The sequence below is a fragment of the Cygnus olor genome, chromosome 6 (genome assembly GCF_009769625.2).
Source record: "Cygnus olor isolate bCygOlo1 chromosome 6, bCygOlo1.pri.v2, whole genome shotgun sequence".
Lineage (NCBI taxonomy): Eukaryota > Metazoa > Chordata > Aves > Anseriformes > Anatidae > Cygnus > Cygnus olor.
In genome coordinates, this window is record NC_049174.1 from 36,658,629 (window position 1) to 36,676,966 (window position 18,338).

At 43.0% G+C, this 18,338-nt stretch overlaps 1 long non-coding RNA gene across 1 annotated transcript; it reads left to right on the forward strand.

Moving 5' to 3' along the window:
* The first annotated feature begins 11,636 nt into the window (after positions 1 to 11,636).
* LOC121072208 lies at positions 11,637 to 18,107 on the forward strand. Its single transcript, XR_005821069.1, has 3 exons — positions 11,637 to 11,744; positions 14,269 to 14,324; positions 17,004 to 18,107. It is a non-coding gene; the product is annotated as an uncharacterized LOC121072208 (long non-coding RNA).
* The last annotated feature ends 231 nt before the right edge of the window (positions 18,108 to 18,338 follow it).

An 18,338-nucleotide genomic window follows, 5' to 3' on the forward strand; every position in this document is an offset into this window, starting at 1 on the left:
TAACTTTTTTTTTTTTTTTTTTTTTTTTTTTTTTAAATGAGAAAGAAAGTTTTACTCAATTGGTATGCATTTTAAGAAATACCTCTAGGGTGTAGGTCAAAGTCTAGCAGAAGACTTTTGGAATGTAAACTTGATTAGAAGTTAACTGCAATAAGCTTTTTTTTTTTTTTTTTTTTTCTCCTTTCTATGGATTATCAAATCTACTGTTCCCATTACTGAATATAATTTTAAAAGAAGTTAATGTACATATTGATCATAAAGCCAGAAAGCATATTACAGTGTCCCTATAATTGCCTTTCTTGCTCAAAAATACATAGAGTACAAAAGTCTACATACAGTAAAAATATATTTCCTTATGCAACCCTGGGTTATACAGATTTAGTACTAAATCAGGTTTTAAGTTCATGAAAATAAACCATATTGGTACAACCACTTTTTATATGTAAGAAATTATATTTATAATAGCGCATTGTATAAGTTCACCTGTATAGGTCTGAAATAGTTAAAGATCATGGCAAATTATGTGTAGTGAAATAGTATGACCCCGTTCAGTACCTATCTTCTCGTTCAGTCTGAAATATATCCCTTTATTGCTTTGTGAATTAATAATATGATGTCGGACAACTACAGATGACTTCTTGTTAATTAGAATTAGAATTTCAGATGCATGCTATGATGCATCAGAACTTTCTCTATTTTCTGCTAATAGGGCACACCGAATGAATAGCAAAATGTTTTTTAAGAGCAGGAGGGGAAAATGATCTCCTGATCTAAATAAGATGTTACTTTGAGGAAAGGCACCTAACTTGTTAATGGCCACTTTTCATTGAAATCTTTCAAAATCGTGGCACTTCTCAAAACTGGGTGCTTGAGCAAGTGTTATTCTAGGCAGCCTCATTGTAAAAGTCACCCGTTCTCATTGGGGAGAGAAAACATACTGAGCATATGGTTTACAGTTACCTAAATTCGTCTTTATTAATTGGCTTTTTAACTTAACCAGACCAGATCTTCAAGTAATAAAAAATACATATAGCTCCACCATTAATGGTGGAGCTGTAGATATGTTCCGCAAAAGGTGTTTTTATCTGGTAACTACCAGAGGTAGTAGGAATACCCTTTGAACGCATCTCTGGTTGTACGATGGCTCTGGAGAGCCGCATTGCTCTAGGTCTCTCACATCATAATTGATTTTAAAACTTATCAGGCATTCTTCTGCATCTTCCAGCTCAAAAATTGTTTTGAAAAATCTTACCCTGGGTGTAATTAATATTAGTGGCCTATTTTGGGTTTCATTGACCTCAAATATTTTTTAAACTAAGCCTGAGAATTGAACCTTTGCTGGTCTTTTCTCCTTTTTATTTCAGACTGAGGCTGACTGTGGAATTTGGGTTAAAAACTTCTATTCCAATGAAGTTTTCAAAAACAGGAAAAAAGGAACAGCTTGGTGCAGGTTGTTTTTCAAGATTCCCTCCCAAAACGCAGAGCTAGGGCCAGATTTACTGCCAATGTAAATGGCATTGGCTCTGTCGAGGCAAACGGAGCTGAGCTTGTTTCTACCCAGCGAGCGTGTAGACCCAAGCTTTGCTTTTCAAAGGCAAACACCTGCTAAAGCTGAATCGTGAACTTTTGGAGATTTTGTTTTCTTATGAGTGCCTATACATAAGTTCATTAAGATGGCTCTAATTTCAGCTAGTCTCCTAACCTTGCTGTCTTGTGCCATGTCCTGTATGTCATAGCCCAGTGAAGGCTTTGGAGGCTCTGCAGGTATAAGGACAGCCCCGACCAGTAAAGCCACTATCCCTCGATTAGGGATGCAGATAAAACCAGACCATGCTCACACCTGTCGAGGGGCTGCTGGTGAGTTTGCGTACGTTGGCTGGTGGCGGTGCTCCATTTTGGTGTGCCCAAGCAAAGTCCCCTTCCTTCTGTGACAACCGCAGTGACTGAAGTGGAGCTGCTAATTCGCCACAGTGACAGCAAAGGCAAGCTGAAAGGGGAAGAATCATTTCTATTTGCCTTCAGAATGCTGAGACTCCAATAAAAAAAGCGTAAGAAATATTGGGCAAAATAGAGATCTGCACATACATATTAATTCATTATTTATATCATCCAGATTTTAACAGTTAGCAATGGTGATGACATGAATATTAAACTGCAGTGCTAAGGTGGCTCTTGGGTGAAGGACAATAGAGACGAAACACTTAGTCCTGGCAAAGTGGTGAGGCACCTCGGTTGCGCCCAGTGCCACCGAGACATACAATTGAGCATTTAATGCCTCCCCAGCCTGAGGGTTTACCTGCCTCTCTTTAATACAGGTATGGAGCAAGCAGTGGGCTGAAGGATGAGATGACAGCTACTGCGTTACTCTGAGCGGGTTGGTGTGTGCTTCAAAAGCCATGCAGTGAATGCGGAAGTGCTATTCTACATCTTGTTATGTGTTATCACAATCTATGTCATCCTATCATGACTTAGGAGTGCAAAATCCTCGTGTCATACATGAGGCACCTTTGGTACCCACCACTTCAAACTTCACTCCACGATGTTGATGCTGGCTCTGGGTAGAGGTGGAAGAGTAGCCCGTGTTACTTTCTGCTCAGCCTCACATAGGTGACATCAGTGGAACAATGCTGATCTCTATCATCTGGAAATCACAATGATCTTATAGTAACTGGACTCTCTGTTCCTCTCCTGAGTAAAAGAAAAGATGGTAAATAAACAGGCTTCCAAAGCACAACTGTATTTATTGTTGGCTCTAGAAAGGAAATGACACTTTGTGTTATCTGAGAAATAAATGGAAATGCTTTACTCTACTTGAATGGAAAATCACGGAAACAAGTCAGAATTCCATTTGGCTTTCCTAAATAGAGGTACCAGGATTTTATGAGCCAGATGGCATTCCATAAGAATAATTTCTTATAACATTTATTATGCAGCATACATGCTTGGATGCTAAACATGTTCTTCCTTTTGCTGTTGGACGTGCAAACAGTGGACAAGAAAACATGGCACAGGGTAGAAGTGAACTATGCAGCAAGGCACCAGCCAGATATCCCTCCTTAAGCTTTGATTATCAGTGCCCCACAGTGCAAGGAAGCATTGCTTGGTGGCGTTTGCTGTGCCTGTGTGCTAAATCCTTAGCTGAAGGAGGATGCGTTCAGAAGGGAGAAGTTTGGAGAATGGGGCTGAAGAAATGTGCAGCCATTATCACAGCTGTGATCACAGACTTCTGTTGAATGTAAACTAAGGGGTAACGTTTCAAGCTGTGGGGCTGCTTTCCCACCCACGTGCCAGTAAGGAGGTGATCTCTGTGGCTCTGTTTTCCCCAGGCTGGTGCCGGTGTGCAGGAGAGGCACATACCGATGTAACGCACTCGCACTTCTATAGCAAGCATGACCTTCAGCACAACTGCAGAGAAACAATGATTGCCTTTGACCAGAACTTTGGCTTTATTGCATATGCAATTAACAGCTTAGAGCATGCATTTGGAAATAAAGCAGAAAACAGATTTTTTTTTTTTTTTTTAAAGTATTGCCTGAGCCATATTTCTCAGTTATTTATGCAGTGGTATGCACGGAGTACCTTGCTCCAGTGAGTGGCATTGCCCTGCATGGAGCAGGGACCTGCTGCGGAACTCCAAGCCCTCTGGTATTATTTCAGGGCCTCAGCTGCGGTGGCATAGTGCAAAGTGGCACCAGTGCAAAGGCAAATCAAACCTTTCTGTAGCAACATGCAAAGAGAAAATTAAGTTATCAGTTTTGAGCATCTTACTTGCTAAATACACACAGAAGTATCTCATGAAGTTCATGGTTTGACTGTGTTTAGATAATTCCCTGTAGGCTTTTGTTACTATCCAAGACACCAACCTGGCACAGGAATCACACGGACTTCTGGCTGGACACGTGCCAGAGACAGGGCCAAGAAACCCAGGAATTCGGGTACTGACAGCAAAAATTCAAGTGTCCAGAGCCTGTGTCACTGTATTCAGAAGGATCTGGATCCACTTACACCAGCGTAAGCTGGGCACTAACCCCATGCCGTTGTAAAACCAATGTGCCTGAGAGGAGAACTCAAGTTTGCGGTGCTTTAACTGCGTCTGAGGCTGATGAGAAAATGAGCTTTGACATTCTGAATTCATGCTGAAAAGTGTAAGGGAAAACGGGATGATTATTATTAATAATCAGTGGCAGAAGTTAAATGTCTGAAGTAGTATTTGAACTGTAACGATACCCTTTTAAAACTTTGAAATGGACTAATCATAAAAGTTTAAAACGTGGAATATTAATTCTTGTGCATTTCCTTAAGGTCTGATTAGCAGAAAGTGTGGAACAGATGTTTTTCCCCTTTCTTCACAGATAGCTAACTTTTGCCTCTTCCTTTAAAATGTAAAGTATGCATCACAGTTTGGAAAACATTCACAAAAGATTACTTCATACTGTGAATTGGAGCTGCCTTCCAGAGGGATACATTATAGTCTGGTCAGATGCAATTGCTTGCAACTACTGTTGCCTTCTAAAAAAGTTTTGCCATCTCGATAAACTTTCATTAACAACTCAGCATAGCTCGGGATACATTATTTATAAGCCAGGAATTTCTCCTTTAAGGATATAGAGAGCCAGATACCGAAATAATGTCAAAATTGCAGCTTTTCCATGGGAGATTATGAAAGTGCATTTGCTTTCATTTATTCCCTCTTCCATTCCAGTGGCATTCCAACTATAATTTTAATTCTTCTGTAAAGAAAATATTTTGACAACAAAGAAAGACATTAATGATGATTGAAATTTGCTTTTCCTCTCCTTCTCCTCTTGCTCTGCTGTTTTGCAAACCACCATGTCTTTTTTTTTGCAGTATTTGTTACAAAGTCCCTTCCCCAAGCGAGCCGTGAGCAGAACGAGCCCCTGAGCTGCGAGACGGTGCCGTCCCTCCCAGGTGGGGACAGCCGCACACTCGTATTCCCTTCCTTTGCCACCATTTTGTTACAGCCCTGAAAAGCAGCAAATGGTGGTTATTGTTTCTTTGCAGGGTATGGTTTTGTACTGGATCCATGTGCAAAGTGTAAACATGTCATCAGTCCTCATTTGCTATATCCAAAAACATTCCCCATGTCCATATTTGATTTTCAAGTGCATCTGTGCACTGATTGAAACCCTCCCAACATGCTGCTACACAAATGCAAACCCACACATTGCTGATTTTGAATCAAATGCTCTTATGCTTCCACACTTCCATTTCAAAGTTTGCCTCAGAGTTGCAGTATGTGCCCTTTTAACACATTTTTTCCTGCTCACAAAGAGATCCCTGTGTTCATCGCAGAGGAGCATGGTGCAGTCTTTTCCATTTTGTTCTTATTTATTCCTTGGAGCCTGCTTTTATTTTCACAGCTTATTTATCCTTTGTTTACAGCCCACATGTGCTTTTAAGCAACAAAACCAATATTTAAACAAAGGAAGTAAAGTACTGGGTTATAATATAGGAATTTACTACAGATAGAAAGTTGAATTACAGATAGCAAAGCATTTTTTACTATTAATGTCGTTCATCAAAAAGGAGAGAGAAAAAGCTTATTGAGTTTCAAATTTTCTGAAAAAAGATGAATCTCTTATAGAGTATGATGGAACGTTTTCCATTTAATGCTGATTAAATTCCTAGTTAACCCCTCCCCCCCCAAAAAAAAAGAAAGAAAAAGGGAAAAAAATCCAAAATGTGAGTGCAAAGTTGTAATTTTAAAGAAAAGTGTGTTGCACCTCGTTATTTTTTCCATCCCTCCCGACGTACGAGAGTTACCTTAACTGCAGAGCTCTGTAGTACCCTTTGCCTGTCATTTTTAATCAGGTTGTTTTAGGTAATTTTTGTTATGCCCCTCATTACTGAATTGTTTATCAATAGGTGCACCAAGTGTCACTAGCTTTTCTCATCAAGCCAGGTCTGACAAAGAGCTGCAGCGCATGGGAAAGAGGCAGCTAGGTGAAACTAATGCCATAGATGTTTGATTCATTAGGAGCTTATTGTTAACGGGGATGTCTGATTGTAAAGGCTCAGTCAAGCAAAAGAGTGCAGAGTAATCAGTCGGATTTATAGTTTGCAGGGCTCAAAAAAAAAAAAAAAATCAACATAAACCTTTGGATATAGCAGAAACAGAAAAATCCCCTTTGGGCAGCCCTAACCTGAGACCAGCCAAATAAGGTCATGCTACATGAAGGTTGCCTGTTAGGTGATGGAAGATATAGGAGGATTAGAGCCATATGGCATGGCCTATCATACCTTCTGACTTAAGATAACAAAGCCAAGCTTTGTGCTTAGCTGTTTTTGACTGACATCATCAATTTTATTTTATGTTGGTCACCTCCGGTAACAGGAAAAAATGGCCTAGGGTTGATAACACATGCCTGTTTTTTTAGCGTTAAGATGCCTTACAGCGAGTTTCGTGCTGTAAAAAATTTCAAAGAATTAGTAGCTTGTTCTTCTATCAACCATCCTCCAGCAACTGTCAGCTCCCCCCTCCCTTGTTTTCGGTTTGTACCTTGCAAATGAGAGCCAGCCTTATTCAGAACCAGATGTAAGGCTCCTAGAGAATGAGCGTAAGCTGTTGTACTTTAAGCCTAATGGGAAGTTTTATATGCAAGGGCCTTGAACTGATTAGTATAATTCCCTCTTTAATACAGCTGTCCCTCCAGATTAAGGTAAACCAAATGTTGCAATCAGAGATTAGTGTACCTTGCCAGTTATTAACATCCCCGGTTGCTTGGCGAGCACGTCAGACACTAATGCTGTGTATTTATTTGCCACTTCCACGCTGTAACTTGAACTTCTGCACCTGTCAAAGCATTCCAGGGAAGAGAGGGGCATTACTGGAGAGCAAAAGTTTTATACCTGTTACACCTGTTTTGTTTTGTCACCGCCTGAGATTTTCTTTTTTTCTTGCCAAGATTGCCAGGTGGTTTAATCCGCTCCTCCGCTGGTCTTATGAAGAAAGACTTTGTGTGCTGAATTGCATTTGTTGCTCTCATCTGCTTTTCCTTATCGAATACGAGCTACTCACCTAAACTGCATTTTTTTTTTTTTTTTTGCGCGTGTCTTCCCCTTTCTTTTCACCTCCCCCTGCTCTTGCCGGGGCGGGGGCTGCTCTTTGTGCGTGCCGGGGCTGCGAGGAGCTGCAGCGCCCGCTCCCGCTGTGCTCAAATCAGCGCGCGGTGCCTCTCGCCCAAGGTGGGTCACGCAGTTGTCTTCTCCCATTTGGCAGGATATCCTGTCCACCAGCGGCACAGATGTCACGGGGGACAATGCCCGGGTTATTGGAGGAAGATCTTTGCCTGCCCCCCTACCTGATCAGGTTTTGTAGACGAATGTACACCGTAAACATCCTTAAAAAGCTTCGGAGGGCTGAGGGGGGTTTTGTGCTGCGTTAGGAAATTGATAAAGTCAGGCCGTGCTAAATAGCTGCTCCTCCAACGCGTTTAATTAATTTAGGAGGGCTGTTAATTTACCTGTAAACATGACAGTCTGAGAGAAAAAAGGAGATGAGACATACAGAGGAAGATGCTGCTTGATGGGGTTTATTTCTTCCACGCTGACAGTCATTGAAACATAAAGTTTTAAAATGACTGGCAGAAGGGAGGCATTCTGCTTTTCTAGCCAAAAATTAAAACAAAAACAACAACAAAATGCCCCAGCCTTGCTTTTGAATAACCCCCAACCTGTTTGAGCACAGTGCTGTTAACAGAGTGGATGCCGAGTGAGTATCAGCTATAGTTTCTGGAATATTGTTGCTTCCTAGCAAAGACCATGCTAAGACATTTTTTTTTTTAATTGAATAGGTTCCTTATTAAATAGATAATTGACATAAGGTCAAAAGGGGCCATTTTTGCACAGTCCCCCTAATAACAGCGGGTTTGCAAAGTTTCCTGCCGGCTGCACACTGCCTGCACGTTATGGCTTAATTGCAGATTTTTTGAAAAGACAAAATATGTTCATATCTGAGGAATTATGTCTTGCAGCCTACTAAATATGCTAATGCAATACTAAGCAGGGATAAAGTTCTTGCCATACCACCCAACAGTTGCGTGGGACCCGCTGCCAAGTTATTGTTAATTGTAAAGCGCAGGCAGGCTTTGCAATCCATCTTAATTGTCATCCTTACTCCAGGTTGGGCGATAAGGCGAGATGTTCTGTTTAAAGTGACAATGTTGACAAGGGGAAAGGGCGTGGGCCCAGGCTTGCGGTTCTGGAGGGGTTACGCGCTCTGACCTGCCGTAGGTTGATATGGACGGTCTGCAAGGGGATTTTAGTTGTCATGGGGTCCCCAGGCAGTTGAATAGAGTGACTGTCTGTCCTGCTTTTTCCTGTTAGGATCCTGACACGTGGAGCATTGATGAACTCAGCATAACGTTGAATGGGAGCTTTTTGGCAGCTGAGACACAAGGGCTAAGCTGCAGGTCAGAGATAACACGAGTGCAGATCTCCTCATGCACACAGTTAGGAGCATGCTTTCTTCCCTCCTGAGTGCAGGAAATAGCTCATGTTAAATACGTTCACTTTTCAGTTTTCCTTTCTTCTAAAACGGAGCTTGACAGATTGGGCTTCTCAGCCCCCCTCCTCCCCTATTTTTTTTTTTATTTGCCACCTCTGCTTTCTACCTCAGAAATACTCCTCAGGAAGCAGGAGTTAATCTTGGTGAGGAAACGATAAGGTGATGCTTGATTTTTCAGGGGAAAGCAGAAGGATGTGACTGCCCGGCAACTGCACAGAAACTCGCGGGCCTCCTTTATTTAGGGCTTCCCTTTGCTTTTTCCTCCTGCGTCCTGCCGGAGGGGGCTGGCAGGTCTCGCGGAGGTGGGCGCAGGGCTGAAATAGCATCGGGGCAGGAAGGAAGCGCCGGGAAGGTACAGCGATAAAAGCAGCTTCCCCGCGCTCCTCTATCAGCTACCCCGATCAGGTGAATTGGGTCGTTGCTTTCCCAACTTTGATGCATCCTGGCTGGCACAGAAATGTGTCTTTGAAGTCGTTTCATACTCAGCCAAGTTTTTTACGCGATTCCAAAAGAAAGAGGGCGAGCATTGTCTTCGCTAAATGATGTCAAGCCGGCATCCTGTGTACCGAGACAATGTGGGAGCCTCTATCTGCTCTTGGCATTGCTATTGAGGCTGTGTTTGCTGCTGGAAGTGTTTATGTTAGGGAGGCTTGAACCTGGCCGAGGTTTGGGCAGGGGGATCTCTCTTTAGTAACTGTTTGCTTGTGTACAGGCGAATACGTGTAGATATGCACATGAGCATGCTTTTATGTGGCTCCCATGGAAGATAACCTTGCAGGCATCTTCAGGTCATCCCCAGCATCCTTGTGGAGGGTGCGGGCAGACCCCTGGTGGAGGGTCACTCCTCAGAGCCCCCGCAGTCCTTGCTCCCACTCAATATGAGGCCAACAATGGGATTTAATAGCAATGATGGAGTTGATGTGCCACTGTGTGTGCTTGTCTCGTGGCAGTGAGCCCAAGACCACCCAACTCACCTCAACTCCATGCCCATGCAAATCCAGAAGTCCTCCCCACCACAAGTGGCAACGTGCATGGCTTGAGGCCGAGCAGGACTTCTCGGTGGGAAAAGCCTTGGTGGTAACGGGGGGCTCTTCTCCTGGCAAGGTGGTACTCTGTGCGCATGAGCAGAGCCAGATCGAGGCCTTATTGTGCATGCCCAACCACATTAGCAGATTCCTGTGCCCATGTTTAGGCTTTCAACAACTTAATTGGGCCTCTGCAGCAAACTGTCTGCAGCCCAGGACTATTGTTTATTCCCGTGGCTATCACCGAGAGCCACGCAGACAGGGAGGAGGGCAGACACAAATACTGCCTTTGTTGCACTCGGGATGCTCCTTTTGCCATCCCAAACAATCTCATACCAGCTCTCGAGTGACTCCAGCCATGGCCAGCGCTGCTCCCAGCCCAGGGAACGCTTCCCAGCTGCCGCAGCGCCGTTGCAGTTTTTCCTTGGAAAGCAGTGCTGGGAGTGCTGCGTATTTTCTTTGCTAAGTCGTGAATTCATTATGAAACTTATACAATGAGATCTATGACTCGGCTAATATTTCCACAGAGCAGTTTGGCCTTTTCATTCCAGAGAGGGTTGGACAGGAGCTAAGATCTGGCTTTTGTTTTCAGCTCTTCTACAACTTCCTGTATGACCTTGGGCAAGTTGCTTAATCAAGCTGTCTCCAGCTTTCCTTTGTAGTAATGCTATTCGCAAATGTTAGAAGAGTTGTGAATATGCACGGTCGATTTGGTAGGTGATGTTCAGGTACTAATTTGATATGTTATAGAGGAAAGAAGCCCTGTGCGATAAGCAAACTGCAGTCTTGGTGTCTCGCCTTGGCTTTGAATGTAGATTTCAAAGAAACAACAAGAGCAGCAACAGTCTGGGTAATCCAAACTGTGATAATGCAATGGGTAATGCAATTTTTAGAGGCATGTAGTGGAAAGTTATATAGATGGTGGTCAGAGAGTGCATGCAGCAAGAGCACATTAGAAATCTGAAGAAGAGACCTGAGAAGAGGACAGAGGGACACCAGAGATGTAGATGTGACATGGTGCATTATGCTGGATGATGAATTTGCCTGTAAAAATGCAGCCCTCTGTAGGTGGGGGAGAGGAGAGCCTGTGTTGGACATCCCCCAAGAAAGGAGAGCTTGTGCTGAGAGCAGACCCTGTACAGTTAAATGGCATGCTCTAGTAAAAAAATAAAGAGCAGATGATCCTTGGTTTGAGGAAGGCAATTTGCTTAGGTGTGTTGGAAAGTGCATTCGCACACACATACACCAAGTAAAATGTGTGCATGCCACAGAAAGCTCAGACAGCTTTCGTTAAAGCAATGGACATCTATTTACTTGAAGATAGTATATATTTTTTTAAAGCTGCAAGAGTACATTAATAAATGCTAGCATATCTGAGGACTTGATTACAGCTGGGTTTATAGGGAGTGGTAATATCTTTATTAAGCCAACTGATATAGTTGGAGGGGGAAAAACAGACGAGCGCTCTACAAGGCTCTTTACTCTAATTAAAATAGGCTGCCTATATCTACTTAAATAATATGTAAACTCTTAAGGCCAAATGCTGCAGCTAGTTACTATTAGTGAGAAACTGTAAACTACAAAATCCCAAACCAGGAAGTCCCATGGAGATAAAAAAATATCTAAAGAACAGTCAGAAATGTGCCCTATATTATTGATGCTTCGAGCAGTATTAAGTTGTGAAGGGCTGGAATGTAAACAGAGTTACAGATGTCTGATGCCGTAGGTTGAATTCGGGAAGCAGGAAATGCACTCCTTCGCTTGGGATGTTTTTAAAAACACCTTCTGCCTGTCTTTATCTGAAACAGTTAAAGTTTTGTTTAACCTACAGCTTTGAAGGAGAGCATGCCATGCAGCCAAGTCGTTTCTTGTATTTATAGTGGCAAAAATAGGAGCTGTGCGAACCAGCAGAAGAGCAGGGTCCCAGTTCACAGAGAGCTAAATTTTAGAAATGACCTAATGGGAGAGGATAATAGTAAGGGTAGGTTATGTCACAATGGATAAAAATTACAGCTGTGCACACAAATGCTTACTTGGTTTAGGCGTCTGCATCTTAAAAAGACAATTATTTTACCTATCTTTATAACATAACGCTAATGATTATTTTCCCCCCTCAGGGTGAAGTGCAAAGGATCGGGTTTTTTTCCTAGAAGAGAGTGGGAGAACAGTCTCAATTTGCTCTAAATGCTCTGGTAATCCTAATACTTCTTTCCCAACCTTAACAGCCTTATCTTATCTCCCTGTGGTCGTTGTTACCCCTACCAACCTCTGCTGATGGGCTCCACCAGCCTGACCCTGCTAACATCATTACGTTTACTCCTGATTTGCACAGGTTGGACACAGAGCAGCAATTGCTTGTTATACTTTCTAGCCCAGGCTCTGCTCTTTTCAAAACCCATCCCAAAACAGAGTAACCTGTTGCTTTTAAGGAGTGATATTTCTTTGTTGCTCTGGTACAAATGAGCTCAGAACCTGCTTTTGTAAGTCCAACTAATTCCTAATGAGAGTATCTCAAAGGCAGAGCCACCCTAATGACTGCTTTTTCAGAATAAGAGGATCTCCTACTGCATTTGTAATGCTGATGGGCAGAGGTCCTGGCTGAAGTTTTCTGAGAACTTTAAGAAGTTTCTCAGACCTTGCAACATCTACACACCCTGCTGCATGGGACAGCGTGTTATACCGACAGCCATTATAAACCTGGAATAGTCTTTGTCCTTTTCATCGTGATTGTTGTTGGTAAACTCGTATAAATGGGAAGTGCCGTTTCCTTCACATTGTTTGAAGTGTATTTGTTCAAGAAATAACTAAATGACAGCTTTCCGTGTTTAAAACAGGAGAGTTTTCCCTAATGCCCTAAGTCTAAATTAGTATTCTTGATGTGCTGATGAGCCCAGAATAGTAGTGCAGCCAGGTTAGGGTCCAGGCACTAACATGTCCTGGGAGTTCATCTCTTTCCTAATAAATAAATCATAAATAAATCCTTTTTTTTTTTTTTTTTTTTTAAATTTTTGATTTTAATTTTATTTCTTACTGCCAGCTGAAAAGTTGAATTAGAAAGGGGGTGCCAAGTGCCTCTTATTGAAATATTTTGTTTGGATGACTCCTAGGTAACATCAGAGACACCTTTCCTGGGTGGAAGCTCTGAGACAGATCAGAATTACTGTGGCAATGTGGATTTCCTGAGTTGCTTTTTTTTAACATGTGCCATTGAACTAGTGACTTTAAAAGAAAAGAGTTTATTTCACAGTTCTTCTGTGTGTACAGTATACCTTCATGATTTTTCCCCTCATTCCTCATTTTTTCATATGTCTGAAACAACAGCAGGGAAAACAGAAATATGCCTTGACTGATGGTAAGGAAATAGGTGAGAATGTGGAAGACCCTTATAATTAAATCAATCGATACAAAGAAAAAATCATCCGTTGAATTTGTTTTTGTGAGCAGTGCTAGTTGCCTTGCCAGTCTGAAGCTGGCACTGTGGGTTTGCTGTAATCACTGAGCTGAGAAAAAGAGACACGGGTTTGTTTGTTTGTTTGTCATCGCGGAGTTGAGCAGGACTTAAGCAGTTGAATGCACAACATTTTTCTCTGCTTTCATCCTCTTCTCTTTGATTCCACATAAGTTCCCCTCAATGCTTCCAATTTGGTTTCTGACCCTCCTTAAGAATTAGGATTTATATATTACTCGTGAATAACAGCTTGCAAAATGTGGCTCTTGGTTTGTAAAATGAATTGTGATAAAAATCAGCTACATGTGTAATTTCAAGTGCTTTGCTCGCGTGCCACCTCCCACGGGAGAGCGTGCGCATGTTGTGTTGCTCTGGGGACACCCAAGCCATAGCCCTCGTTCTGGCCAGTTGTCAGGTCTGTAGGAAGGATGGCATGTTGGGTTGGTTGTGGTACAGCATGGCACACGGGCAAATGCCCACAGCCTGAATCCTGGACAGGGTGCAAAATGCTAATGTGCAGACCTTGGGGTTGCAGCACGAAGTTGTTCAAAGATTAGGAGAAGCAAAATACACATTTGAGAGGAAGAAATAATGTAATCAAAAAAGATGGCACAGAGCAATGCCAAGGAAAAAAAAATTCCTTCAGTCAACCAATCCTGTCTTGTGCACTTCATCACCGAAGCCAGTAATCCTCTATCACTTGGAGAGCAGCTTCAAAAGACCTGTGCTATCCAACATTTTGAATGCAGTTGGTTGAAGATCAAATACTGAGACGACAGTTCCTTTCTTTTGCTTCAGGAGTGGGGTCTCTGCCTTGCTGGGTTTCTCTGGTGCCGTGCAGAGGGTCGTACCCCTGGCTCAGCATTCTCCCAGCATCCTCCCAGCATCGCACACTAACTGCTCTCCACAGCCCTGGTTGTAAAGCCTGTGCCAGAGGCAAAGAAAGGGATGGAAAGACATGTGGTGGAAATATGTTTCACTCTAGCTTTACTTGGCTTGCAGATGGTAAATTCAAGATTAGTACAAGCTAGCCAGAGCAGCCCAAAGACTGCTCTAGCATACTTTCAAAGCTAACCTTTAGGCACAGCAGTGAGTATTTACCATGAGCTGGCTAATTTGTTCAAACATTTCTGAGGTCTGAGGAGGTAGATGTAGCACTGAGCATGACTTATAGATCTCTACTCAGTTCTCAGCTACACCACTTGCTCCCTGTGGCTGCAAATCAACTCTCCAGTGCTGTGCTTCTTCTAATTCTCTCACACTTTCAGATCTTCAGCTGGCAAAATATAAAATGGAGTGTGTCACTGAAGTTGCTTTTGAGCGGGTGAGTAGTTAAAGGACTCATCTGGTAAGCAAAGTTGCCATTTCCAGGCCAAGGCTTCAAGTTTTTGACACAAACATGAAAGCATATTGCCTTCTGTGCAACTGGGCTACAGTTATAGGTGAGGGCCTAGCTCTGACTCACTTTCCAACTGACCCTTCTGGGAGGAGGGAGGAAGTCTTCTGCTGTGTCATGTCCCCCAGCAAAAGGGATGGGCACTGCACACCAGCAGACCTTCAACAGGTTTCTCTTCCTTGGCACTGGCCAAGATGCCGGCTAGACCAGACTGTTCCTTAGGAGGATGCAGACAGTCTGATCCCTAGAGAAATTCTCCAGAATTACCAGAATTACCCACCTAGCTTGACTTTACGCTTTGACACATCTGTGAGTCAATAGGGTGGTGATGCATTTTGCCAGATGTTTCAAAAAAAAAAAAAAAAAAAGAGTCCTGACCCAGCAGTTTTGGTAGTCATCTCTGACATAGACCTTAGCCAGCTTTCTGTAGGGCAGTCCCATGGAGATTGCACAGGAGTCAGTATGAAGCACTTAGTATTTTAAAATGTTCCTTTCACCGCTAATGCCTCTTCTGTCTGGGATGTCTCAGGCCATGGTGACATGGTGATGTCAAGCTGTCATGTCTGTCATGGCCGGTCAGTGTTTGCACTGCCCCTCTAACTGTTCGTGAGGATGTGAGTATCTGGTGCTCCCTGTATCAGCCCTATGCACCTTCGGTTCGCAGCCAAGCCAGCCATCCTTAATAATAGCAGGCTGGATTTCTGTGGTGAGACGTTGAGGTTAGGTGTCACAGGGTGCAGCTACGCGATAAGGGCGTGACGTCTGCTGCTTCGGGGTGCTGGTAGTGACAGCTCAAACCAAGTCCAGCCTGGACATACAAAACTGTGGGACTTGCCCTTCCATGTCCCTGCAGGGCATCTCTCTCCACAGGGCAGGCTGTCTGGTGTGGTAGGCTCCCAGCACTACAGCTTTGTGGGGCTGGGCAAGAGCCACAGAAGGCCGTCGCCCATTTAAAGGTGCAGAAGTCTCCTTCTAACCAGCAAACACCGTGGCTTTGCCCGCCCTGCCGTTTCCTGCCGGCCCCAGAGATAAGCCCGCAGCGGGTCAGAGCGAAGGTATCACCGTGCCCTGTCTCGGGCCGCAATAAACAGCAGATGCCTGGGGAGCAGCACAAGAGCAGGGGAAGCAGATAATGACTCTTCCCAACACTCCCCATTTTCAGCAAGGATCGGCCGAGCCCGTGAGTGTGACCCGAACCACGGTGCTCGTGTGTCAGAGCCAACGTGTCCTTCAGCACCATGGCAGAGCTCTCAGCACCATTGCCCAGCGTGAGGAAAGCTGCTGCTATTGAGATGTCTCTGGCAGGCCTGCACGAATGAGGCCTGTAGTGGCTATCAGCCTGCGTCTTGTGCTTCATTTTCTGTCGTTGTTACTGTGGACTGAAGTATTTTAATGTTTAATAACATTTGTGGGGAAAGAAAGTTTAAAGAAACAACAGCGGCAGAGCAGCTCCTGTGTCAGAATGTCTCTAATCAATGCAGGAGGAGTCATCCGCTGCCAGGCCATTTATTAGCCTGTTTTCAGACACCTTTCTAAAAACTAGCAGTGAATATTAATAACCATCTCAGTAGTTAAAACCATTAGGCAAGCCTTGTTATTTTTCCTTTCTTTCCCCCCCCAGGTCATGGCCAGAGGGCCAGCCCTGCTGGCAGCCCCTGCTTGAGAAGCAGGCCTTGCTGGGGCGCGAGGAGCGGCATCAAAGCGCAGCCTCCCGTGGCTCTCCTCACCCTGCCACCAGCGCGGGATGCCCTTTATTTTTATACATAGTTTTTTTTGACTTTAAAAATAATTTGGTGGATCTCTAATCTGGTTATCTGCTGTAGCTGCAGTGTACGCTGTGTGTCTGACTCCCACGGCCGAAAGCCTCTGTTTCCTTTCTGCCAGTACCTTAGTATCTGCCTTGCCCAGGAGTCTGCTGATGAAGACTTCCTGTTTGTTTTGAGTCACTGCTGGAGTGATAAATATACTTCAGCTCTCTCCTCCAAGAGGAAAGAAACCAGCTGCCCCAAACTGAGGAGAAAATATGTAGAAATTCCACCAAAGGGCCCCGTTATCACCCAGCTCCTATGGAAGCACGAAACGGAGCTGCACAAGCTATGGCAAAGGCACGATTTTCATACTAAAAATGTTCCTCCATGTGCGCAGGCATGAGCTGTTTGCCTTTAATCATTTATTTTCACTCCATAACTTTAATTTTAAAATGATTGAGAAATAAATAAATAAAGACCAAGCCCCCATAAACTTACACGACAGAGTAATGCTTGGCTGGATAAACAAACAATTATACTTGTGGTTTCTTGATCTGACCACAAGCTTTAAATGCCATATTTTTGCATGAACCTATAATGCTTCTGGATAAACAATTGTGTTTATATTGTCAGGAGTATCCAGTGTAGTGTTGTGTAATTTCTATGTGCGATTACTAGGATATATGATAAATTCCAAAAGAAAAGAAAAGAAAGGAAGATTAGATTATTAAGTCATTTTTAATAAAAACAGCATAGTTTGGAATTGCTTATAGCTTAATTTGTAATTTTAGAAGAATGCAGCATTGGCTTTTAAGTTTCTGCAATTATCTTTTCATCTCTTTTTATCCTTTTTTACTAGAGATGGGGCCCAACCCAAACCCTTGGATCTAAACGCAAGGTCCAGGTTCAGATCTGAGTTCACAGCTTTAACCTCGTTCCTGAAGATGTGGCATCAGGCCTGCGAGCTCCAGCACACGTCGTGTTTGCATTTCAAAGCCCAGCTCCAGGGATTTACTTCTGCCTGTCGGAGTGGTGAAAGTGGTGCTGGCCCTAAGGCTTTGGGGTGCTTCCAGCCTGACAGGAAACCTGGGTGGGATTGTGGGGTCAAAACGGGGTTGTAGACCCCGGAGAGCTGTGGGTCAGTAATATTAAAATAACACATGTTGAAGAAATCTGGGGAACAGCTTTGGACCAGTCTAAACCCTCACAAGGTAGATGCTGGGCTGTGCTTGACCAAGCAATGTCTTTTGGGGGGGTTGCAGCCCTTTGGCATGGCTTGGAAGAGGATGTGCTTCCAAAGAAGATTATTTTTGTGTGTGTGAAATGTATAAAAAGTGCACAGCACAAAGTGTTGCCTTTGCTAGATGTTTGAACTGCTTCTTGTGGAAAAAAAATGGTGTTTTTTTTTCTTTTTTTTTTTTTCCCTACAGTTTTTGATATATTTCTCCTTTTTTTATGTAAGCTCCTTAAGCACTGGCAAACAACATGTACTTTTCTGTACTCGCCGGCACATTCCCATTCCAATGAGCTAGCTGGGCTCTTTCCTTTATATCATTGAGTGAAATCACACGGAACAAAAATAATCATATTTAAGCAGTTTGAAGTATACTTTTTCTGTGGTTTACCTTTACCATCTCCTAGTAAAATATAATTTCTTCTTTAACAGCAGATGAAAAAAGCCATTATAGCTTTAAAGCATGAGATTATAAAAGACTGCAGCTAGTTTAGATCTCACAGTTAGAAGTTAATTCTAAGTCACTGGAATTGAAAACATCAGTTTACAACATTTACTGGCTTGCTATAAAAATGTATTCCCCTGTGTTATGTTAAACATGAGAAACTACACCTCAGTGTGTCCATTATTTATATATTTATTCATATCTTGCTGCTTCTGATTCAGCTGTGTAACTGTATGCAAAACAGATAATTACTGGGGAACAGAATAATTTGTATATGGAGGGGAATAAATACCCTAAAGGATTTGCTTTTGGGGAAAGAACAAGCTGCAAAGAAATTACATAGGTTTTGTAAACAGATATGAAGCCAAAAAAAAAAAAAAAAAAAAAGGTGAGGAAATATTTGGGGCCCAGCAACTTTGACACTACTGTTTTTGTGGTGGGGAAAGTAATATTTCTTAGGAAGTACCCAAATCCACATAGTAAAATTGAATGTGAGGCCCCTAGTTTATTTTACA